The sequence below is a fragment of the Chiloscyllium plagiosum genome, unplaced genomic scaffold (genome assembly GCF_037043375.1).
Source record: "Chiloscyllium plagiosum isolate Xiang-an unplaced genomic scaffold, Cpla_swu_hap1 HiC_scaffold_42, whole genome shotgun sequence".
NCBI lineage: Eukaryota > Metazoa > Chordata > Chondrichthyes > Orectolobiformes > Hemiscylliidae > Chiloscyllium > Chiloscyllium plagiosum.
The window spans coordinates 67,431,261-67,456,497 of NW_028270180.1; the positions used below are offsets into that span (position 1 = coordinate 67,431,261).

Below are 25,237 nucleotides of genomic sequence, written 5' to 3' on the forward strand. Positions count from 1 at the left end.
AGCCCCTCCCTCTCACTTGGAACTCTCTGAGGCAGAACAACACTCTTCACAATATTGCTGTTATATCTGACCCCAAGGTGACCTTCTGATCAGACATCCACACAATCACAACACCAGGAATTCCAATCTCTTAAACGTTGCTTTTCTCCACCTCATCCCAGCTCCATTGCTACTGAAACCCCTTACCCGCATCTGTGTCACCTTAAACTTGAAAAAAAAACCCTTGATTCCGTGACTCAGAATCTGGTTTCAGACTCCCCCCCCCCCCCCTCAGTATTTACCCTCAGACACATCCTCTCAGTATTTATCCTGTCAAACCCCTTAAGAACCCCATCGGTCTCAATGAGATCACCTCTCTTTCTCCAAAATCCAGTGAGTAGAGTCCCAACCTTTTCAGCCTTTATTTAAAAGATAATCCCTCCAAACCAGGTATCATCTCATTAAATCTTCCCTGAAATGCCTCCAATAAAGTGACACATTTCCTTATCTAAAGCCACCAAAACTGCTCTCATTACTGCAGATATGGTGGTCTCACCAGCACTTCCACACGGTACTCTCAGGTATATACTCCAAACTCTAGTACTGAGAACCTTTGAAACAAAACATTCGATTCCCCTTCCTCATTCCCTGTTGTAACTGTGTGGTAGCTTTCTGTGTTTCCTGAACAATTACCCCTGGTCCCTTTGTGGTACAGCTTTCTACAGTTTCCACCATTTAAATAGTACTTAGCTCTTTTATTATCTCCTCCAAAATGAGCAACTTCCCATTTTCCCAAGTTACACCCCATCTGGCAACTTGTTGCCCCCTTCTCCTGAGCAACTCTCTCTTTTCATAATCCTCTTAGACCTTTACAGTTATGCCTTTTCTAGGAGATATCTCTCCTTCCCATTCTTCCAAACATTTACTGGGAGCACTGGGCAGTGGGAAGCAGGCAGAGTTGCTATCTTTTTAGGGTTACGCTTTGGAGTGATTGAGAGGATCTTCCTACCCATTGGTCAGGATGGAGACAACTTGCCCATCGTTAGCCTTTCACACCCAAGTCTTATTGATGAGGCAGAGCGGCAGCACGGAATAAAAGAAAAGAAAGTAATTCTTGTTCCCCATATCTCACTGACGCTTGGATCATTTTCTCCAACGTGTCAATGAACTGCTGTGTTCAGTCACATGAGATCTCAAGTTGGAATCTCCTAGAAACCCACAGATTTCCCCCTGAGTTGACTGCTGATGTCCTCAAGGGTAATATGTCCAGTCATCCTGGGCCACGAGGAGGGGATGGTGTGGGTTTCTAACTTGAACTGGTAGTGGCAGATTTTATAAACTTGTATTACAGGATATTACAGGTGGACATTCAGATGGTAATCTCAGTAAATATTCTGCCAAACTCTGATTGAATTACTCAGGATATCAGGACCTGGATATTCGCATTGTGTGTGTGAGTATTGTGTTCCAGATCAATCCTATTTGCTGCTTAAAAATTCTCCTTTGAATCATCGCATTCTCGCAAAAGGTCTCCCCAAACCTTCAATGTGTCATGTAATCCTTTTATGATGACGTGCTGAGTGTAAGGTTTGTTATTCGAATGTGTAATTTTTGTATAAGGATGTCTCAGAGAGGGAGCTGAATATTCTTAAAGGGGAGAATAACCATTTTGAGGGGAGGCTGTTGTTTATTGGTATCAATGACATAGGAATAGAAGAGTTCACATTGTTGGATCATTGGAATCTCTTGTGGGGTAGAATTGACCTCCATCAGAAGGATGGATTGTACCTGCACTGGAAGGGAACAGTTGCTAGTGCTATTCAGGAGGCATTAAACCAGTGAAGGAATGTGGGTAAACCCAGAGAGAGAGTGAGGAAGAGCTAAGTCTGACGCTGGTACAGTTCAGACGTCAAACAGTCAAGGCAGACAAGGGCAAGGCACAGAATGAGCAGTTACACTGCATTTATTTCAATGCAGGAGGCCCGATAGGTTGGGCAGAGGAGCTCAGGGTATGGTTTTGAACATCGCACTGGGTTATTATAGCAATTACAGAGGCATGACTCAGGGATGGATAGGACCAGCAGCTTAATGTTCCAGTGAATAGATGCTATCGCAAAGATAGAAAGGGGGCAACAGAGCAAGGGGAGAGATATTTTTGATTAGGGATAACATTACAGCTGGGCTTCAAGAGGGTATTCCTGGGAGTACATCCAGGCAGGTGATACAGGTGGAACTGAGAAATAAGAAAGGGATGATCTCCTTATTGGGATGGTACTATTGACCCCCCCTTCCCCAATAGTCAGCAGGGAGTTGAGAGCAAATTTACTAAGAGATCACTTCTCTGTAAGAATAGTATGGTTGTGTACAAGACTTGACCTTCTTTGTTATTCATTCACAGGATGAGGGTGTCACTGGCTGGGCCCAAAGGGCAGTAAAGAGTCAACCACATTGCTGTGGGTCTGGAGTCACAAGTGTGCCAGATCAGGTAAGGATGGCAGATTCCTTCCCCGAAGGATATTAGTGAATCTGATGAGATTTATTTTCGCAATAATCAACAATGGATTCATGGTCTTTAATAGATTCTTACTTCCAAATTTTTATTGAATTCATATTCCACTCTCTGCCGTGATGGGATCCAAACCCTGGGCCCCAGAATGTTATCTGGGTGTCTGGATTATCCATCTAGTGATAATCTCACGAGGCCATTTGGCAGGATGAGTGACTGAGGTATCCGTGGGGCAGCACATCAGCACCAAAGATCCCATGGTCTCTGCGGAAGATAGAAAGGACTGGGGAGGGAGATATATCCCTGGTGGTGGGGTCTGACTGTAGGTAGCGGACATAGCAGAGGTTCATGGAGATTAGTGGGTGGCAGGTGAGGACCGGAGGATTATATTCTTATTGTGGTTGGAGGGGTGGGGGGAAGGCGGAGGTACAGGAAGTGGAGGATATGCGTTGGAGTGCATTGTTGATCAAGTGGGAGGGAAATCCGGTCCTTGAAAGAGGAAACCTTTCTGGGATGTCCTGGAGTGGAATTGCTTCTGCCTGGAGCAGATATGACAGAGGCAGAGGAATTGGGAGTACAGGATCACGTTTTTACAGGAATATACTCGAGGGTAATCAGGAGAGCAAAAAGGGGACTTGAAATATCTCTAGGAAATAGTTTTTAAGGAGAATCCAAAGAGATTCTACAAATACATTAAGGATAAAATCATAACCAGACGGAGAATAGGAATTCTTAAAGATCAACAAGGCCATCTATGGAACAACAGGAGGTCGGAGAAATACTATGCTATTCTATTCTAGAGAGTTTGGAGAAATAAATAGTGATCACTTGAAAAGTGTCTAGATTACAGAGGAGGAAGTAGTGGATGTCTTAAACAGTAGCAAGGTTGATAAATCCCTGGGACCTGATCAGGTGTATCCCAGAAATTTGTGGAAAGCTAGGAAGGTGATGGCAGTGCCCGTCCCTGAGATATTTATATCATTGTTTGTGACAGGTGAGGTGCTGGAAGATGGGTGGCCATTATTTAAAAAAGGTGGTAAGGAAATGCCAGGGAACAGGAGAACAGTCCACCTAACGTCAGTGGTAGGTAAGTTGTTGGAAGGGATTCTGAGGGACAGGATTTACATGATTTGGAAAGACGAGGATTGATTAGGGATAGTTAACATGGCTTTGTGTGTGGGAAATTCTCTCTCTCGAACTTGATTGAGTTTTTTTTGAAGATGTGACAAAGATGATTGATGAAGGCAGACTGTGGACGTTGTCTATATGGACACTGAACGATGTTCCACAAAGCAGACTGGTTAGCAAGGTTAGATAACAACATGAAATGGCGGGAGAACGAGCCATTTGGATACAAAACTGGCTTGAAGGTAGGAGGGTTGCTTTGCGGACTGGAGGCCTGTGAGCAGCATTGTCCTGCAGGAATGGATATTGGGTCCTTAAATAAATGACTTGGATGTGAATATGAGATATGGTCAGTGGGTTTACAGAAGACACCAAAATTGGAGGTGTAGTGGACAATGAAGAAGTGGACAAGTTCAGAATGCAACAGTATCTTGACCAGATGGGCCATTGGAGCGAAGAATGGCAGACTGGGTTCAATTTAGACAAATGTAAGCTGTTGGATTTTGGAAAGACAAATCAGAGCAGGACTTGTACACTTAATGGTAAAGTCCTAGGGAATGTTGCTGAACATAGAGACCATGGAGTGCAGGTTCATTGTTCCTTGAAAGTAGACTCGCAGGTAGGCAGACTAGTGAAGGTGGTGTTTGGTATGCTTATATTGATTGGCCAATGCATTGAGTACATAAGCTGGGACGTCAAATTGTGTGGTTGGACAGGACATTGATTAAGCCATTTCAGGAATTCTGTTTGAAGTTCGAAATTCCCTGTTCTGGAAAGGATGTTGTGAATCTTGAAAGAGTTCAGACAAGATTTACAAAGACTTTGCTAGGGTTGGAGGATTTGGACTACAGGGAGAGGCTGAATAGGCCAGAGTTAATTTCCCTAGTGAGTCGAAGACTGAGGGGTGACTTCATGGAGATTTATAAAATCATGAAGGGCATGGATAAGGTGAACAGCCAGGGTCCTTTCCCCCCAGTTAGGTGGGATCAAAATAAGATCACATGGGCTTAGGTTGAGAGGGCAAAGATTAAAAACAGATCTAAGGGGCAAAGTTTTCAAGCTGTGTGTGGTGTATGTGTGGAATGAGCTGCCAGATGAAATAGTGGAAGCTGATACAATTACAACATTTGAAAGGCATCCGATTGGGTACATGAAGAGGAAGAGTTTCCAATGATACGGACCAATAGCTGGCAAATGGGGCTCCATTTGTTGAGGATTCCTCGTTGGCATGGACAAATTGGACCAAAGGTCTGTTTCTGTGCTGTACATCTCTATGACACTAATAAATTAAAATAAGATGTGTTCCTCTTTTGTGGAGAGCTAGCAGAAGCACAGATAATTGTCCTTGGAGCTGAGAAGGTTAAGCAGTGATTTTGACCAGGTGCAAATTTGTTTCTAGGATATCGAATCTGCAGAGAGAGTGGAATTGTTAACAATGTCACAATTTTAGTAACAATTTTCAGGTAATTGGCAAATAATGTGAACATTATTTTATTCAGTAAGTTCTGAGTATCTGGAACAGTCTGAATGGCAGCTGGACACAGACTCAGCAGTTATTCATAAACAGATTTGGAATTTTACTTTTTAAGGGAAGATTTGGGAGTCCATGGGCAAATGGGAAGGGAATTGGGACAGATTTGCAGCATCTCCATAGGGAGAGGGTACATCCCAAATGGGCTGAATAGCCCCAACCCCTGTGCTCTGTGATACTGTCCCATTGACTGTGAATATTGTAACTCATCCCAGGGCAGAGAGAGGGAGGATCCCACCACTCACCTCACAATGGGCCCCGATGATTGATGTCAGCACAGGCCAATAGGGGGTAGAGGGCAGTACTGGAGACCAGTTTGTCCTCCAACCAATCGGAGTGAATGAGGGCATCCTCAAGGCTGAAACTAAAGAAAGGCACATATCGCAGAGATTTGAGAAACTGGAGGACATGAGATAGTGAGCGTTCTGTGGCTGGTGAGGAAGTATATAAATAAGGAAGAGTTATGAGGCTGGATGAAGTGACAGTGATCGGGAGAGTTGAGGATGGATGAATTTAGAGTTAGTGAGGATTAGAATCATAATGTTATACAGCAAGGAAACAGGCCCTGTGGTCCAACCAGTCCATGCCAACCATAATTCCAAACTGAACTAATTGTACCTGCCTCCGCTTAGTCCACATCCATCCAAATATTTCCTATTTATGTACTTATTTGAATGTCTTTTGAATATTGTAATTGTATTCACAGCTACCACTTCCTCTGGAAGTTCATTTCACACATATAATTTTTTTAATAAAAACCCTAATGTCTTTTCTCAAATCTTTCTAATTTCTTCTCAAAATGAATGCACCCGAGTTTTGAATCCCTCTCTCCCCCGGCTATTCACCTTATCTACACTCTTTCTGATTTTGTAAACCTCTAATAAGGTCACCCCTCAACCTTGTGCATGCTAGTGAAAAAAATTCCCAGCCTATCCAGCCTCTCCTTAAAACACAATCCCTCCATTCATGGCAACATGCTCCAATTTAATAATATCCTTCCTATAACAGCACAAACAGAACTGGACAGAGTATTCCAGAAGAGGCCTCCCCAACGTTCTGTACATCCTCAACGCAACGTCCCCACTCTTGTACTCAAAGGTCTGAACAATGAAGGTAAGTGTGCTAAGTATCTTCTTAACCGCCCTTTCTACATGTAACACAAACTTCAAAGACGTGAACCCCTTGGTCTCTTTGTTCCCATATCACTACTCAAGGCCCTACTTTTATTGAGTGTAAGTCCTACCCTCGTTTGTTTTGTCAGGTCTCGTTTGTTTTGTCAGGATGTTATATTTTGCATTTATTCCAATCCAAAAAAAATTTGAGTATAAAGGCAGTAGGAGTATAATTAAGAGGGAAATCAGGAGGCAAAAAAGGGACGTGAGATAGCTTTGGCGAATAGGGTTAAGGATAATCCAAAGGGCTTTTGTTAATACATGAGCAAAAGGCTAACTAGGGAGAAAATAGAGACCCTCAAAGATCAGCAAGGCAGCCATTGTGTGGAGCTGCAGGCGATGGGCGAGATAGGAAACAAGTATTTTGCATTAGTGTTTACTGTGAAGAAGTACATGGGAGATATAGAATGTGGGGAAATAAATGGTGACATCTTGGAAAATGTCCATATTACAGAGGAGGAGGAGGTGCTCATTGAGTGGCTAAGGAGCTGGTGCAGGGGAAAAGGATTCACGTTTTTTGGATCGTTGTGATCTCCTCTGGAGTAGAGTTGACCTGCATAAGAAGGATGGATAGTACCTGAATTGGAAGGTGTCTAATGTCTAGACAGGGAGACTTGCTGGTGATACTCGGAGGCATTAAACCAGTGAGGGAGTGGGTGTAAACCCAAGAAGATAGTGAGGAAAGAGATATGTCTGAGGCTGGTACAGTTCAGAAGTCAAATAGTCAAGGCAGGCAAGGGCAAGGCACAGAATGAAGTCGGACTGAGCAGTTGCACTGCATTTACTTCAATAGAAGAGGCCTGACAGGGAAGGCAGAGGAGCTCAGGGTATGGTTTTGAACATGGCACTGGGATATTATAGCAATTACAGAGGCATCACTCAGGGATGGATAGGACTGGCAGCTTGATGTTCCAGGGTATAGATGCTATAGGAAGAATAGAAAGGGGGACAAGAGAGGAGGGGGAGTGACATTTTTGATTCGGGATAGCATTATGTTTTTGCTTAGGGAGGATATTCCTGGGAGTACGCCCAGTGAAGTTATTTAGGTGGAACTGGGAAATAAGAAAGGGATAATCACCTTATTGGGGTTTTCTGCATGGATCTTGTCCGGGTGCTCTGGTTTCCTCCCACAGTCCAAAGATGTGCAGGTTGGGTGGATTATCCAGGATGAATTGCCCATAATGTTTAGGGATGTGTAGGTTGGCTGGCCCTGAGAAGTGCAATGTTATCGGAGGAGGTTAGGAGGCTTGCCAGGTCAGTATTAGTATGATGGGCTGAATGACCTGCTTCTACGCTGTTGGGAGTCTCTGATAATTCTACAAGTTTTAAAATAGTTACAGAAAATAATATACCAGATCTAAGAGTTAAGGTTCTGAATTGGACAAAGGCCAATTTTGATAGCACAAGGCAAGAACTTTCATCTGGCCCCTCAAGCCTGCTCTACCATTGAATAAGATCAGGGCTGATCTTCTCATGGCCTCCGCTCCACTTTCCTGATCTCTCACCATAACCCTTAAGTCTTTTCCTATTCACAAATCTACATTTTGCCTTAAAGGCATTCAAGTTGATAACGTCAAATGCTGCACTCGGCAGGGAATTCCACAGATTGACAATCCTTTAGCTGAAGAAGCTCCTCCTGAACTCAGTCCTAAATCTGCTCCCCTTTATTTTGAGGTAATGCTCTGTAGTTTGACCCACCCCCAGTGGAAATAGCCTCCCTGCTTCTGTCTAATCTACTCCCTTCATAATTTTATTGTTTCCTATCCAACCTCCCATTCTTCTAAATTACAATGACTATAGAACCAGTTTTCTCAATCTCTCCGCATGCACCAATCCTCAACTCCTAACCCAAACTAGTGAACCTCCTCTATACTCCCTCCAGTGCCAGTACATCTTCCTGAAGTAAGGAGACCAAACCTGTACACAGTACTCCAGGTGTGGCCTCCCCAGCACCCTGTACAGCTGCAGCGTTACCATCCCTCTAGCAAGGAAGGACAATATTCCCTTCACTGCCTTAATTTCCTGCTGCACCTGCAAACCAGCTTCCTGTGATTCATGCATAAGGACACCCAGCTCCCTCTGTACAGCAGCATGCTGCACGTTTTCACCATTTCGTCATCAGTTTGGTGTTAGTCCGACTAAAATGGATGACCTCACATTTCCCAACATTGAACTCCATCTGCCAGATCCTTACCCACCCACATAACTGATCTGTATCCCTGTGCAGACTTACAGTGGCCTCTGCACACATTGCTCTACCTCATTTTTGTATCAAATGTGAACTCTGACACCGTACACCTGGTCCTCAACTCCAAAACATTTGTGTAAATTGCAAACAGTTGTAGTGCCAACACAAATCCAAACACCCATTTATCCCCATTCTTTACATTTTGTTGGTTAACCCATCCTGTATCAATGATAATTACCCATAATGCCATGCATGTTTACCTTATTCAGCAGCCTTTTATGTGGCAACTTATCGAATGCCTTCTGGAAATCCAGGTACACCACATCCACCGAGTCCCCCTTGTCCAAAGCACTCGTCGTATCCTCAAGTAATTCTAGTAAACGCGTTAATCGTGACCTGCCGTTCATGAATCCATGCTGTGTCTGCTCAATGAGACAATTTCTACCCAGATATCTCACCACTACTTCCTTGAGAGGTTCAAGCATTTTCTCCACTACAGAAGTTAAGCTAACGGATCCTTTTTGAAAAATAGTGGCACCACATTTGCAGCTTCCAGTCTGTCAAAACCAGATATCCAACAAATTTTAGTGAATTATCACGAGGTCTATTTGTTATTCTCCCCCCCCGCCCCGCCCCCTTTCCCAACATCTCTTTTAGTCCCTGGGATGCATTCCATCAGAGCCAGGAGACCCATCTACCTTTAGGCTGATATCTTTCCCAACATTACCTCTTTACTGAGAATGATTGCTTCTGTATCCTCATCTGCCATTGCCTCCATAGGCCTGCGACAATGAGAGTACATAGACAGTATGTTACTGTTAAGGCCAAGGCTGGTAGGTGTAAAGAGTGCTGCCTGACGAAAGAAATTGTGGACCTGGTCGAGAAAATGAAGGAGGGATATGGCAGGTACAGAGAGCTGTGTTTGTGTGAATCCCTAGAGGAGTGTAGCGGCAGTAGGAGTATACTCGAGGTAAACCAGGAGGGCAAAAAGGGGACATGAGATAGCTTTAGGAAATAGGTTTAAGGAGAATCCAAAGTGATTGTACAAATACACTAATGACAAATGAGTAACCAGGCAGAGAATAGGTACCCGCAAAAGTCATCAAGGCTGTCTGTGGAACCGCAGGAGGTGAGAGCGATTCTGTATGAGCGGAGAGGTTTTACAAACAAAATGTGCACGTCGGAAAACACAAATTTGAACGTCCCAGTCTCGTGTTTTCAGTAAACGGGGAATTGCCTTTATTCGGGGCACGAATTCACTGGACATGTGCGGAGCCGCCAGCTTTGTAGGGGGCAAGGTGCAGCCAGGCGCATGTTCAGCCTTTCTCTGGTACAGAGTCATTGGGCAGGATTTACACAGAGCACATTCAAACTTAGAGAAATGGATGTTTATTTCTGGATTTGTTTCGCCATTCATTTAAATGATTTGGTATCGTAAATGAGTTTGCAGGTCATACAAAATTGGAGATATTGTGGATAATGAAGAAGGTTACCTCAGATTACAATGAGATATTGATCAGATGGGGTTTAATTTCGATAAATATGAGGTGCTACAGTTTGGAAAAGCAAATCAGGGCAGGACTCGTACACTGAATGGCAAGACCCTGGAGACGTTTGCGGAACAAAGAGACCTTGGATTGCAGGTTCATAGTCCTTGCAAGTCAAGTTGCACGTAGATAGGATGATGAAGAAGGTGTTCAGTATATTTTCCTTTATTGGTTAGAGCATTGAGTATAGGATGTGGGAGGTCATGTCGCTGTACAGGACATTCGTTAGGCCACTTTTGGAATATTGTGTGCAGTTCTGGCCTGCCTCCTATCAGAAGGGTGCTGTGAAACTTGAAAGGTTTCAAAAAAGAATTACAAGGATGTTGTTCGGGTTGGAGGATTTGAGCTGTAGGGTGAGGCATAAAAGGCTTGGGCTGTTTTCCCTGGAGTGCCATAGGCTGAGTGGTGATGTTATGGAGGTTTATACAATCATGAGGGGCATGAATAGAGTAAATGAACAAGGTGTTTTCCCTGGAGTGGTGGTGCCCAGATGTAGAGGGCATTTAGGGTGAACGGAGAAAATTTCAAAGGGGCCTAAAGGACAACTCTTTCATGCAGTGGGTGGAATGAATGCCAGAGGAAGTGGTAGAGGCTAGTACAATTACAACATGTTAAAGGCATCTAAATAGACACATGATATGATGAGGAAGCATTTACAGGGATATGGGCCAAGTGCTGGCAAATGGGAATAGATTAGGTTTGGATACCTGGTTGGCGTGGATGAGTCAGACCGAAGGGTCTGTGTTGGTGCTATACATCTTTATGTGGGATCATAACAGCTTATACTGCTCTGCTTCATCTCTGGGATCCCTCATGACCACTTTGTCAATATCTAGCTTCCTCAGTCTCAAACAATGGGTGTATATTTGGTCTGTTTAGTATTTTACTATTACTTTTACAGACATTTTTGTAAGTTAATTTTTCACTGCCGCCCAGCCCCTGACCATCTGCTGCTTATTAATTTTTTTCTGGAAAATCTTTGACAGTCAAGAATTCTTTTTTCCAATAAGAAAGTGCATTTTCCTTCCATTTCTAGCTATCAAATTCTGCACCATTTTCATTCCCTGTAATCCGTTTTGCACTCTCTGAAACATTAACTGTGTCTCTCCTTCCACAGATACCAGTGATTAATGCCAAAGCCCTGTTGCTTGTGGAGAGGATGATGTTTGACTTTCTTGTACAGCTGCAGTTTGTGTGGTGAAGGTGCTCCCACAGTGTGGTTGGGTAAGTGGCATTATAGAGTATTCATTACAGCAACAGTGATGATTTGAAGATAATGTCCAATTAAAGAACAGTTTGTAGTTTTGTTATCCCGCTTATAATTTCACAAAAATATTATTGGGAACTTTAGACATAAGGCCAGAGAAGGATGATATTAGGTCAGGTGACCAAAAGCATTGCCAAATAAGCAGGTTTTGAGGAATGTCTAAAGGAGGAAAGCAGATCTGTGAGGTTTTAGCTGTGAATTTCAGACCTTTTTGCTTTGGCAACTGTAAAAGCAGCCACACAGGTGAGGTAATGAATTAACAGATCATTGGGAGTCTCGAACAGAATGGGTTGTTGAGGTCTCAAAGGGTGTGTGAAGCAGCGAGCTAGGAATGATCACAACCAGGAATTGAATCAAGAGTGAGAATTTTAAATTGAGGGATGTGGGCCGGATGCTGGCAGGTGAGACTAGATTGGATTGGGATATCTGGTCGGCATGGACGGGTTGGATTGAAGGGTTTGTTTCCATGCTGTACATCTCTGTGGTTCTATGTTGTTGATTATGAATAGGAGCCTTTTGATGGAACGACAAATTTTGGTACAAGGGAGTACTTGGGCAGCAGAGATATAGTGTTTCTTGAGATTACAGGGAGGTTGAATGTGGGCAGCTGGCCAGGAGTGTGTTTGGATAATGAAGTCTGGAGATAACACAAGGTGGATGAGAGTATATGAGCTGATACAAGGGTAGAATCAGCTAGAAATTGTGATCTTGGAGTGGGACTGGGCTGTCGCTCTCACCTCATCTCTAGGATTCAGCTGGTTGCCAGATTGTGAATCAGGGCGGTAACACCATCGGGAGCTGAGTGGCCCTGGTGGAGCCTAAAGTGAGTGTCGCTGAGCTGGCTGTTGCGGAGCAGCTGCTGCTTGGTAGCCCTGTAGATGACACCTTCTATCACTTTACTGCTGATCGAGTGTGGACTGATAGAGGGAAATTGCCTGGGTTGGATTGCCCTGTGTTTTTGTGTTGAACATCCCTGGGCAATGTTCCACATTGTTGGTCGATGCCAGTGCTGGAGTGGTACGTGGCTTGGTGGGTGGCAAGTTCTGGAGCACAAGCCATCAGTATTATTGCCAGAATATTGGCAGGGCCCGTAGCCTTTGCACTACTTAACCATTTCTTGATGTTATTCAAACTGAATCCAACTGGCTTAAAACTCACATCTGTGATGTTAGAAACCACTGGAGAAGGCTGAGATGGATCATCCCACTTTGCACTTCTGACTGAAGATTGCTGCAAATGCTGTCATCTTATCTGGTGCATGGGTGTGTGAGGCCCCTCCATCAGTAAGGGTGGGGATATCTGTGATGCTTCCTCCAGTGAGTTGTTTAATTGTCCATCACCGTTCACAACTGGATGTGGGAGAACTGCAGAGCTCCAATCTGTTCCATTGGATGTCGGATCGTTTAGTTCTGCTTGCTGCTGATGCTGTTTGATGCAGATGGTCCTGTTTGATAGCTTCACCAGGTTGCCACTTCATTTTTAGGACTGCCTGGTGCTGCTCATGGCATGCCCTCCTTTCCTGTCCATTGAGATGGGTGAGTGTGGGATTTGCAAACCCATGAGATTACAGATTGTGCTGGAGTATAGCCCTGCTGCTGTTGATGTCCCACAGTGCCTCAGAGATACCCAGTTTGAGATCCTACATCTCTTCAAAGTCTGTCCCATTTAGAACGGTGATAGTGTCACTCAACACAATGGAGGTTTTTCTCAACTTTAAGGCAAGACTTTGTCTCCAAAAGGAATGTGTGATGGTCGCTCGTACTGATACTGTCATGGACAGATGTATCTGTAGCTGGTCAATTCATAACAATGAGATCAAGTATGTTTTTCCCTCTTGGTTCCCTGACCACCCGCTGCAGACTCAATTGAGCAGCTATGTCCTTTAGGACCTGGCCAGCTCAGTCAGTAAATCTGTTGCAGAGTTAGTCTCGATTGTGGACATTGAAATCCTGTACCCAGAGTACGTTTGACACCATTTTATTGCCTCAGTGCTTCCTCCAAATGTTGTTCAACATGAAGGAGAACTGATCCGTCAGCCAAGGGAGGATGGTACGTGGTCATCAGCAGGAGCCATGAGACTTCCTGGTCTCCGGAGTCAATGCTGTGTACTCCCAGGGCAAATCCTCCCTGTCTGTACGCCACTGTGCCACCACCTCTGCCTGGTTTGTCCTGCCGGTGGGACAGGACATATCCAGAGATTTCAGGAGAAAGTGAAGACTGCAGATGCTGGAGATCAGAGTCAAGAGTCTGGTGCTGGAAAAGCACAGCAGGTCCTCAGGTGCTGCCTGACCTGTTGTGCTTTTCCATCACCACAATCTCAATACCTTGGGATGGTGATGGTGGTGTCTGGTCATTGTCTGTAAGGGTTGATTTCATGAGTATGACTGTCAGGCTGTTCCTTGATTGGTCTGTGAGAGAGGTCTGCACATTTTGGCACCAAAATCCAGATGTTAGTCTGGAGGACGTTGCACCACTGAGAGGGCTGATTCTGGGGTTGTATTAAATGGTGCCTTCTTAGATGCCGAGTGGTCCATCCAGTTTCATTCCTTTGTTGAGACTTTGCAGTGATTAATACAGTGAGTAGCTGGCTGGGCCGCTGTCAGGTTGGCAGGTTTTTTTTCCGCCATTGACAATGATTCCATGGAGTTCAGGAGATTCCTAATTCCAGGTATTTTTTCTTGAATTCAGATTCCACATCTGCCAAGATGGGATTCGAACCAGGACTTCAGTCGTTTGTTTTAATATTTTGGATAAAATTTAAACACATTACGTTTGTTCACTCACTTTAAATATCACTTACCCAGGTTTTGTTTCTTTGTGAAACACTGTCCATCCTCCTGTCTCCTCCATCCTTCGCTCCAACAACAAGAGTTTGGAGAACATGGAGTTTCTCTGTCACTAAGACTGAGATAATCCGATCTGCTGCATCCCTCCCTCCCACTAGCCCAGTGAGTCAAACTGCCTCACGTGGTGCTCCCGGTTTTTGTCCTAAACTTGCATCTTTCTCCAACCTCATGTCAAGCCTTATCAGAGCTCATCTTGACCTTTTACCCTAATCTCACTAAACCATAGACTTTCCAACTCTCATTCCTCCTCCTCCTCCTCCTCCTCCTCCTCCTCCTCCTCCTCATCAGTCTCCCTCACCGATTCATAGATATTGTTCCTTGTTCTGTCTTTTCTGGTTATGTCCTTCTCTCCCAAAATCCTGCTCCATCTCCACTCTCCCTTTCCTTTCTGAATTCCTTGCATTTGGTGTCCTTGGTCCTTTCTGGATTTTACGTACATACTACCAGGAGGTGACATTGTGCAAAAGTACCATTTTGGGTTTCACATGTACACTGACAATGCCCAGCTGTCCCTCTTCATTACTCCACTGTTACTCACTTATCAAACTGCTTACCACATTCCCACTACTCGATTAGGTGCAGTTTCCTCCCATGAAACATTGTAGTGGTTAAACCCGTTGCCTGATAAATTCCTTTCCCTTATTGCTGAGCCCCTCCTTCTCACTGGGAACTATGCAGCAGAACTAAACTCTTCACAGTATTGCAGTTATATCTGACGCGAAGCTGACCTTCTGATCAGGCATCTACACAATCCCAAACACCAGCAATTCCAATCTCTTAAACATTGCTTGTCTCCTCCTCACCCCAGCTTCATTGCAACTGAAACCCCTTACCCGTGTCTGTGTTGCCTTAAACTTGACGAATCCAAAGCAGAACCCTTAATTCTTTGACTGGCTCAGAATTTGGTTTCAGGCTCCCCTCTCAGTATTTACGTTCAGACACATCAGTACTTATTCTGTCAAACCCCTTAAGAATCTGATGGTGCGGTCTGATTGTGGCTGGTGGAAATGGCAGAGGCTGATGTGTTGTATCTGGGTGGAAGCTAAGGACTTGGTGGGGGGGTGTTCTATCCTCGTTGGAGATGTGGGTTTCAAAGGCAGAGGTGCAGGAAGTGGAGGAGATATAGTGGATGGTATTGACCACATGGGAGGGGAAATTGCAGTCCTTGAAGTACGGGGCCATTTGGTATGTTCTGGCCTCACTGGGACACAGCAGTAAGCATGAGATAGAGATGTTGGCCAGGGAACAGGCTCGTGTGTTAAAGTGGCAGGCAGCTGGAAGCTTGGGGTCTGTTTTTGCAGCAGAACGTAGATCATCTGTCGCCATTTCCGCCAAGGCCACTGAGATGCTGCCAGACACAAGTTCCTGTCCCCTCCATTAACAGCTATGCACCCTCCCAGCCTAATCATAATCCACTCATTTGTCTTTCTAAAAGTTCCAGTCTCTCTCTGGGTTCTGTCCCTGCCTATTATTTACTGTTTAACCCCTATCTCCTGCGTACAAAGATCTGCAGGTTAGTTTTATTGGCCAAGCTAAATTTCCCATAGTGTTCAGGGATGTGTAGGTTAGGTGCATTAGTCAGGTGAAATATACAGAAATAGGGTAGGGGAATGGGTCTGGGTGGGATACCCTTCGGAGGGACCTTTTGGGCCGAATGGTCTGTTTCCACACTGTCAGGATCCTAATTTTCCCAGCTCCCATCAGTTCTGAGGCAGGGCCACTGGACAGATTTCTGTTCCCAGATGCTGCCAGACCTGCTGAGCTTTCCCAGCACCTTCTGCTTGTTGTTCCTGATTGACACCATCCATACACCTTTCAGGTTTGATTCAGACAGGGGGAGGATCCCACCACTGACCTCACAATGGGGTCCACCTGATTGGTGGAAGCTTCGGACCAATAGGAAAAGGTGGCGGGACTGGTAGACAAGTCGAACCAGCTGGTCATCCAAACAATGGGAGTGAATGAGGGGCGTTACCAGTGGGATGACACGTCACCAGTAACTCGGCAGATGCAGTGCCATGTGACTCGGCTGTTGGTGAATGTGGGAGAGGCAAACAGGGAAGGGGAGAGTGGCCTCAGAGACACGGAGATAATGAGTCACTTTAGACTGGGAAGTTTTAATTACACTCTGTGCGGTTCGTAAGTCTGAATTAGAAACTCTAAATCCCGCGTTTGCAGCAGATTGGAAAACGGCTGCGGCCCTCAGGCGGTGAAAGGTCCTGGGGTATGGCCGCCATTTTTATTGGAGGCTAGATACAGTGAGGCACATGTGCATGTCCCCTTCCTAGGATGGGTTGGGGGGGGAAGCGTACGATTTCAAGAGAGGCATTTACAGATCAAGCACATACCAAGAGAAAAGTATGTCTTTATATTCTTCCTGCACTGACTGTGAGTTTTGTTTTGTGAATTCATTTCATAGGATATTAAATCCTAATAATTGAGGCTGGGATCTCAAAGCAAGTTTTTACAGTCAATGGAGTCATCAGGATCTGAATATCATTAGCATTTAATTGTGGAAGGAGAAAGGTTTGTCTGTTCTGTTTGAGGGAAAATATCTCCAATATTTTTGTTAAGCAGAAAGATGTACAAATTCATGGTTGGATCACCCATTGGGTGTGTGCTCTGTTCTGGACCCTGCAGCTGAGGAAGGAGATATTGGCCTGAGAGGGAGCACAGATTTATCCAAATTACACCTCGCCTCTTTGGAAGAACTCTCAGATTGAGACCCAATCATCCACTTTATGAAAAACTTCATATTTTCAATTACCTTCAAACTTCCGATTTAGAGTCCTTTCGGACTCAAATTCCAGTACCTATTCAGGTGGAATGTTGCAGCTTCTGACAACTATCTATTCATTCAGAAACTGCTGAGGTCCATGTTGACTCTGGGGTTACAAAGGGCTGAATTGAAAGATGAGGTGCTGTTCCTGAACTCCCATTGAGATGCATTGGAACAGTACAGGAGGCTGAGGGGAGTGTAGGTATGAGCAGACAATGAAGATGACAGGGCGGCAACTGTGAGGGCTGCTTGGCTCAATGAGAGTGTTTTGGAGTTGGGTGTAAACAGACTGATGTGAGACAGGGAGAAGGTGAAGCTGAAACTCAGTTTTAGTTCAGGCCGTTCAGATATTCACATGGTCCCAAGGTGAACAGCCAGTTTTTAAGTGATACCTGCGGAATATTTGTTAACAGTTTGTAAAGTATTTTTCCTGAGGGCAGTTGAGAGTTAACCACATTGCTGTGGGTCTGGAGTCACATGTTGGCCAGACCAGGTGAGGATGACCGTTTCCTTCCCTACAGGACATTAGTGAACCAGGTGGGTTTCTAACAATCGACAATAGTTTCATGGTCATCATTCGCCTTTTCATTCTAGATTGTATTGAATTCCGATGCCACCATCAGCCATGTTGGGATTCTATCCCTAATCCTCGGAACATTGCACATGTCTCTCATCTGGCAGGAATACCATTAAGCCATTGCCTCCCTTTTAGCAATGTTTAAAAGAAAGTTCCATCATTCTAGGTGTACAATGTGAGATAAAATACTGCAAAGTTCATGTGTCAGCCTCTCCGAAAGGTCAATCAACAGAAATTTGTTTGGGGCAAAATATTACACTTTTTTTGGTGGTGGGGGGGTTTATTAAACAAAAATGAATCCAAATAAAAATCTTATGCCACGGACATGTAATTTCTGAAGCCGGAGGGGGATTACAGAGAGAGGGAGGGACGTGGGGCCACAGGGGGATTGTTGTCCAAACATCACTGTGGTGTACATGGACTGCAGCATTTCAGGGAGGCGGTTAACCACCACTTTCTCCAAGACAAGTAAAGGTGGCCAGTAAATACTGGTCTGGGCAGCAAAGGCAATCCCCAGTGAGTAAAACCAAGCAGTGACCTCTCTGAGCTGACTTGCTGTGAAGTTAAAAACCTCTCTGGAAATGGAGTGGGCAGAGAAGAGAAACAGTGACATTTCACAGCTGCCCTCCGAGAGACCTCGCCCTTGGAGGTACTCCGAGCTGGGGATCAGATCAGTGAGTTTCAGTCTCTTCAAATATCAATCTTAGCCGGTTTTATTTTATTCAATCTACAATAGTGAGTAAGGTGAGGATTTCTTTTTAATGTCTTAGGGTCTCTTAATTAAATGTTTAAGATATGAAACATAAGCATTGTTATTCTCGGGCAGTATTTTTCGAGCAGTAAGACTGTGTCTTTGTTTTGGTCTGTAGATTGTTAAGGCGGAGAGATGGCCTGTTGTAGAGTGGCGTGCTGTTCCTGTCGGATGTGGGAGATTAGGGAGAGTTTCAATGATCCTGATGATTGTGTCTGTAGCAAGTGTGATTGCAAATCCTTTTGGATCGCATGGATTGGTGGAGGAGTGATTAACGGCAGTGAGGAATTGACAGGAGCCAGGGTGTGTGATAGGTGGCAGTCTCAGGAATGCAGGATACTGCAGATACAGTCAGGTAGATGGGTTACCGCCAGGAAAGCTGGGGGGGGGGGGGGGGGGTAGGTGGTTAGGTCGGTACTGCAGGAGTCTCCTGTGGCTATCCCCATCTCAGGCAAGTATACTGTTTTGGAAAATGTAGGTGGTCATAGACTTTCAGGGGAATGTAGCACTGACAATCAAGTTACTGGTACTGAGACTGGCTTTTAACATAATATGAGGTATATCCAGTTCCACAAGATCGATGGTGATCGGGGACTCTCTAGTCAGGGGCACAGTCTGCTGTTTCTGCAGCTGACAGTGAGACATCAGAATGGGGTGGTGCTGCCCTGGTGCCAGTGTCAACGATGTCTCTGAGGGAGCAGAGTATTTTCAAAAGGGAAAATAACCAGTGGGAGGTCATTGTATATTGGTACCAATGGCATAGGAAGGGGAAAGCATGGGGTCCTGACGAGCAGGGAGATTTGCTCGTGCCACTCGGGAGGCATTAAACCAGTGAGGGAGTCGGGGTGATCCTAAAGAGATAGTGAGAAAAGAGGTGAGTCTGAGGCTGGTACTGTTCACCAGTCAGACTGTCAAGGCAGGCAAGAGCAAATCACAGAATGAGGTGCGACGGACCAGTTGCACTGCATTTATTTCAGTGCAAGAGGCCTTACAAGTCAGGGAGGTAGGCTCAGGGTATGGTTTTGAACATGGCACTGGGATATTACAGCAATAACAGAGGCATCACTCAGGGATGGATAGGACTGGCAGCTTCATGTTCCAGGGTATAGATGCTATAGCAAGGATAGAAAGGGGGCAACAGATCAGGGGGAGAGGTGTTTTTGATTAGGGATAACATTATGGCTGGGCTTTGGGAGGATATTCCTGGGAGTACATCCAGGCAAGTTATTTGGTTGGTACTGAGAAATAAGAAAGGGATTACCATCTTAATGGGATTGTATTATAGACTCTCTCCCAATAGTCAGCGGAGAATTGAGACACAATTTTACCAGGAGACCTCAGTTATCTGTAAGAATATTATGGATGCAATGATAAGTGGTTTTAACTTTACCAACATAGCCTCGTAGTGTTAAGGGCTTGGATGGAAAGGTATTTGTTCAGTGTGTACGAGAACATTTCAGAATCAGTTTGTAGGATGTACCTACTAGAGAAGGAACAAAACCTGATCTGTTTTCTTTATTCATTCACAGGATAAGGCTGTCACTGGCTCGGCCAGCATTTATTGCTGCGTTTACCCAGAGGGCAGTTAAGAGTCAACCACGTTGCTATAGGTCTGGAGTCCCATGCAGACCAGACCAGGTAAGGATGGCATTTTCCTTCCCTAAAGGTCATTAGTGAACCAGATGGGTTTTCCAACAATTGGCAGTGGAATCCTTGTCGTCACTAGATTATTTTTTCCAGATATTTATTGAATTCACGTTCCAAAATCTGCCGTGATGGGATTCAAACCCGGGTCCCCTGAACCTTATTTGGGTCTCTGGATTAACTGTCCAGCGATAATTTCACTCCGTCATCACTGCCTCTTAGGAAATGAGGCAGGGTGAGTGACTGAGGTATCAGTGGGGCAGCGCATCAGCACCAAAGATCCCAGAGTATTGTGGCTCAGAGGTTAGCACTGCTTCCTCAGCACCAGGGACCTGGGTTTGATTCCAGCCTCGGGCAACTGTCTTTGTTGGAGTTGGCACATTCTCCCCAGAGCTGAAAATGTGTTGCTGGAAAAGCGCAGCAGGTCAGGCAGCATCCAAGGAACAGGAGAATCGACATTTCGGGAATAGGCCCTTCTTCCCATAGTGTCTAGATGCAGTATATGAGGTTTTGGGATGTGCAGGCAAATCTCTGCCTGATGTGAAAAGATCCTTTTGGGAACTTAGACAGATGTCAGAGGGAGGTGTGGCCGCATGTTTTACATCTCCCATGGCGGCAAGGGAGGGTCAAGGGTGTGGAGCGTGGGTTGGTGGGAGGGTGTGGACCGAACAAGGAAGGCACAGCGGGAATGGTCTCTGCGGAACGCAGATAAAGGTGGGGAGGGAAATATGTCTCTGGTGGTGGGGTCTGACTTTAGGTAGCAGAAATGACAGAGGTTAATGTGCTGTATCTGGAGATTAGTGGGGTGGAAGGTGAAGACCGCAGGGTTATATTCTTTATTGTGGCTGAAGGGGTGGGGTAAAGGCGGAGGTGCGGGAAGTGGAGGGTATGTGTTGATCAAGTCAGAGGAAATTTACGGTCCGTGAAGTAGGCCTTTCTGGGATGTCCTGGAATAGAATCCAAAGAGATTAAACAAATATATCACAGACAAAAGATTAACTGGCCCAGAGAATAGGACCCCTTAAAGGTCAACAAGGCTGTCTATGGAACCACAGGGAGTGCAAAAGATATGCAAATATTTCACGTTATTTTTACTGGAGAAGTATATGGAAGCTCGAGAGTTTGGAGAAATAAACAGTGATAACTTGAAAAGTATCCATGTTACAGAGGAGGTGGTACTAGATGTCTTAAATCGCATCTAGGTGGATAAAGCCCTGGAATATGATCGGGTGTATTCTGGAACTTTCTGGAAATCTAGTGAAGTGATTGTTGGGCCTCTCCTGAGGTATTTGTATCGTTGATAGCGACAGGTGAGGTGCCATTATTTTAAAAAACTGGTAAGGAGAGGCCATGGAACAAGAAAACAGTGAGCCTGAAGTCAGTGGCAGGCAAGTTGTTGGAAGGGATTCTGAAGGACAGGATATCCATCTATTTTGGAAAGGTGAGGAATGACAGGGAGAGTCAATGTGGCTTTGTACATGCACAATTGTGTCTCACTAACTTGACTGAATGTTTTGAAGTGACAAAGAAAATTGATGAAGCCAGGCGGTGAATGTTGTTTATATGGACATTCAACAAGGTTCCACAAAGCAGACTGGTTAGCAGGGTTAGATAACATGGAATGCAGGGAGAACAAGCCATTACAAAACTGCCTTGAAGGTAGGAGACAGAGGATGATGATGGAGGGTTGTTTTGCGGACTGGAGGCCTGTGAGGAGCAATGTGCTGCAAGGATGGATATTGAGCCCTTAAATAAATGACTTGGATGTGACTATATGAGGTATAGTCAGTAGGTTTACAGAAGATACCAAAATTGGAGGTGTCGTGGACAGTGAAGAAGGTTAGTTCAGAATACAACAGAATCTTGATCAGATAGGCCACTGGGGCGAGGAATGGCAGACGGAGTTCAATTTAGATAAATGTGAGCTGTTGTATTTTGGAAAGGCAAATCAGGGCAGGATTTATACACTTAATGGTAAAGTCCTGGGGAACATTGCTGAACAAAGAGACCTTGGAGTGCAGGTTTATAGTTCCTTGAAAATAGAGTCACAGGTAGGCGGGGTAGTGAATGTAGCATTTGGTACCCCCCCCCCACGCCCCCCCGTTATTGAATGCAGCTGTTGTGACGTCATATTGTGGCAAGACAGGGCACTGATTAAAGCCCTTCTGGAATTCTGTTTTCAATCTCCCCGTTCTTGGAATAATGTTGAGAAACTTGAAAGGGTTCAGAAAATATTTGCAAGGATTTTGCCAGGGTTGGACGGTTTGAGCTATTGGAAAAGGCTGAATAGACTGGGACTATTTTCCCTGGAGAGTTGGAGGCTGAGAGGTGATCTTATAAAATCATGAAGGGCATGGATAAGGTGCGCAGTCAGGGACTTTCTCCCAAGTTCGGTGGGTACAGAACTAGAGGGTACAGGCTTAAGGTGAGAGGGAAAAGATTTAAAAGGGATCTAAGGGGCATCTTATTCATGTTGAGGGCATTGCAAGTAGGGAATGAACTGCCAGAGGAAGGGGTGGAGGCTAGTACAATTGCAGCATTTAAAAGGCATTTGATTGTGTATATGAAGAGGAAGGTTTTAGAGGGATAAGGGTTAACCGCTGGCAAATGGGACTCCATTAACACTCTCCGTTATTGGTCAATGCATTGAATACAGAAGCTGGGACGTCATACTGTGGTTGGACAGGATGATGATTAAGCCACATCTGGAATTCTGTTTTCAGTTTGAATTTCCCTGTTCTGGGAAGGATGTTGTGAAACTTGAAAAGGTTTGGACGAGATTTACAAAAACGTTGCCAGGATTGGAGGATTTGGGCTACAGGGGGAGGCTGAATAGGCTGGGGCTATTTTCTCTGGAGAGTCAAAGACTGAGAGGTGACTTCATGGAGATTTATAAAATCACGAGGGGCGTGGATAAGGTGAGCAGCTGGAGTCCTATTTCTTCAGGTTAGGTGGGTCCAAAACTAGAGCACATGGGTTGAAGTTGAGAGGGCAAAGATTTAAAAGGGATCTAAGTGGCAACGTTTTCAAGCTGAGTGTGGTGTCTGTATGGGAGGACCTACCAGATGAAGTAGTGGAGGCTGATAAAATCACAACATTTAAAAGGCTTCCAATTGGGTACATGAATAAGAAGGGTTTCGATGGATACAGGCCAATAGATGGTAAATGGGAATCCATTAGTTTAGGATTCCTTGTTGGCACGGACGACTTGGACCGAAGGTCTGTTTCTTTGATCTTAATAAATTAAGATGCATTCCTCTATTGTGTGGAGAGCTAGCTGAAGCACAGATAATTATCCTTGGAGCTGAGAAGATGAAGCAGTGATTTCGATCTGGTGCAGATTTGGTTCCAAGGTCTTGAATTTGCAGAGAGAGAGAGGGATTGTTAACACTTTCACAATCTTTAGTAACTACATTCAAGTAATTGGCAAATAATACAAGGTGAAAATGTGATCACTATTTTACTCAGAAAGTTCTGAGCATCTGGAACAGTCTGAACAACACAGATTCAGCAGGTATTCTGAAAACAGACTTGGAATTTTACTTTTTAAGGAAAGATTTGGGGGGGCTGTGGGCACATGGGAGGGGACTTGGGACAGACTTGCAGCATCTCCAGAGGGAGAGTGTACAGCCCCAATGGGCTGAATAGCCCCCCGCCCCTGTGCTCTGTGATACTGTCCCATTCACTGTGAATGATGAAGCTCATCTCAGGGCAGAGAGAGGGATTAGCCCTCCACACTCATCACAATGGGGCCCGGCTGATTGACGGCAGCTCCAGACCAATGGGAGGAGAGTCTGTGTGGTCCTGCAGCCAATGGGATTGAATGAGGGGTGTGGCCAGCAAGACAACACCTGTCCATGAGCTGTGCGGGTGCAGTGTCACTGTTTGGGGTTGGGAGAGACAGCAGAGACTGGGACAGAGGCTGTTGGACCTGAATTACAAACTCCCGGTAAATTAAAACCAAAAGAACTGCGGATGGTGTAAATCGGAAACAACAACCAGGAGGTTCTGGAAATGCTCAGCAGGTCTGGCAGCATCAGTGAAGAGAAATCAGAGTTAAAGTTTAAGATCCGATGTCCCTTCCACAGAACAGATGTTACTGAGAATAAAAGTAAGTTTATGTTCAGAAGATAGTGTGGGAGAAGGATAAAAGGAGTAAAGGATAGGTGGGGATAGAGTGAGAGGAACAGTTGGATAAAGGATAACCATCTGGCTGGGGGAGGGTGACTAGTTGTTAATGGAGACTGTTAATGGCGAACCATAGGTAGTGTGTAATGGCAGGCTGTGAGAACAAGAACTGGTGTGTCGTTTAGGGGGCTACGACATGAGGTTGTTAACCTATGGTTAGCCACTAACTGTCTCCATTGTAAGCTGTTGCCCACCTATATCACTCCACGATTGAAGCTGCCAAAGACACAAACCTTTGGAATATCCTCCCGAACCCCCTCTGTCCGCCTTAAGGATGTATCTAAAAATCGTTCTCTTTAATCAACGTTTCCATCATTCGTGATGCATTTTAGGAGATTTGTCAATGTGAAAGGCTCCATACAATGCAGGTAGTTGTTGTTATTGTCTGACATCAAGAGAAATAGGGATGAGCCCTCTCTCTCTCATACCTAATGAACAGGAGCAAAAGCAGGAAGCACTGAGCATGCTCCAGCCCACAATGGGCCTCGAATTATTGATGTCAGCGCACGACCAATAAGAGTGGGGGAGCGGGGGCTAGAGGTGCTAGTTGGTCCTTCAACCAATCGGAGTGAATGAGGGGCGGGACAATACTCAAACCACATGATAAACTTCACTGACAGCACACGATTGTTGTGACCAAGGCATTGGAAATGTGTGAAGGTGAAGGGCAGGGGAAAGGAAGGACATAGACCAGGAAGAGTAGGAAATTTTCATGGTATGGGATAAGAGGTTTTATAGAACTTAGTGCACATTGTAAAACACAAATTTCAAAATCCAAATTCTGCACCATTTTCCCTCCCTATAATGCATTTTGCACTCCCTGAAATATCAACTGTGTGTTTTTCCCTCCACAGATACCATTGATCAGTGCCAAAGCCCCATTGCCTGTGGAGAAGGTGATGTTTGAATTCCTTGTACAGCTGCAATTCGTGTGGTGAAGGTGCTCCCATAATGTGGTTGGGTAAGAGCTGTTATAGATTATTCACTCAGCGACAGTGAAGAGTTGACAATGTATGTGCAAATCAACAACAGTTTTTTTAACATGTTTATAATTCCACAGAAATACTATTGAGAACTTCTGACATAAGGCCACAGATGGGGATATTAGGTCAGGTGATCAAAAGAATTGCCAAATAA

The 25,237-nt window shown here is 44.9% G+C and overlaps 2 long non-coding RNA genes across 2 annotated transcripts in view; both read left to right on the forward strand.

The window, feature by feature from the left end:
• Window positions 1–25,237, forward strand: part of LOC148137865 (uncharacterized) — a 131,953-nt gene that overhangs the window by 90,203 nt on the left and 16,513 nt on the right. The window lies entirely within an intron of this gene.
• On the forward strand, window positions 1,334–25,063 carry LOC148137881 (uncharacterized). The gene is made up of 5 exons (XR_015754160.1): window positions 1,334–1,432; window positions 2,378–2,464; window positions 11,166–11,272; window positions 19,798–19,906; window positions 24,955–25,063. It is a non-coding gene; the product is annotated as an uncharacterized LOC148137881 (long non-coding RNA).